Genomic DNA, 752 nt, shown 5'->3' on the forward strand with positions numbered 1-752 from the left:
ACTACTAGAAACACACAAAAGTGGAAGGAAGAAAATGAAATCCAGAAGTTGCCCTGGCCGAGCCAATCTCCTGACATGAACCCCATCGAAAACCTCTGGGCCATACTCGACCGGCAAGTCAAGAAACAACAACAAAAAAAAAAACCAACTTCGAAGAGCGATCTACTCCAAGTTTTGAAGCAAGAGTGGGCGAAAATCCCAAAATCTAAAATTAACGAGATGATTCTCACGATACCCCAAAGAATCAACGAACTCCACGAAGCAAAAGGAAGATCTACTAGTTATTAATTAAATTATAAATATATCAGTTCATGTGAATATGACTGAAAAATGTCATTTTTTATGAAAAGGTGGTGACTATTTACTTGTGACCACACTGTGTACATACTTATGTTCAGAGTTGAATTTACAAAAGATGATAGATTGAAGTGCTACTATCATTGAATGATCTTGGTACTGATTTAAAATAAAGAAGACTGTCAGTAAGGCCAAGACGTCAGGGACTGCTCCAGTGTTGTTCAGGAGAATATAAAATTCTGAGAAAAGCTGACAAAGACCTTGTAGGGCTTCAACAGAACTGAGAGAGCTATATAGAACAAGTTATCAGGAAATCGTAATTCAGTCATAATTCTGAAAAATCTGGCCTCTTCAATTTCATGCAGAACATGATTGTTATGACCACTTAAATGTATATATATATATATATATATATATATATATATATACTATATATACTAACTTAAATTTAATTA

This window comes from Limulus polyphemus, unplaced genomic scaffold, assembly GCF_000517525.1.
Source record: "Limulus polyphemus unplaced genomic scaffold, Limulus_polyphemus-2.1.2 Scaffold1862, whole genome shotgun sequence".
Classification (NCBI taxonomy): domain Eukaryota; kingdom Metazoa; phylum Arthropoda; class Merostomata; order Xiphosura; family Limulidae; genus Limulus; species Limulus polyphemus.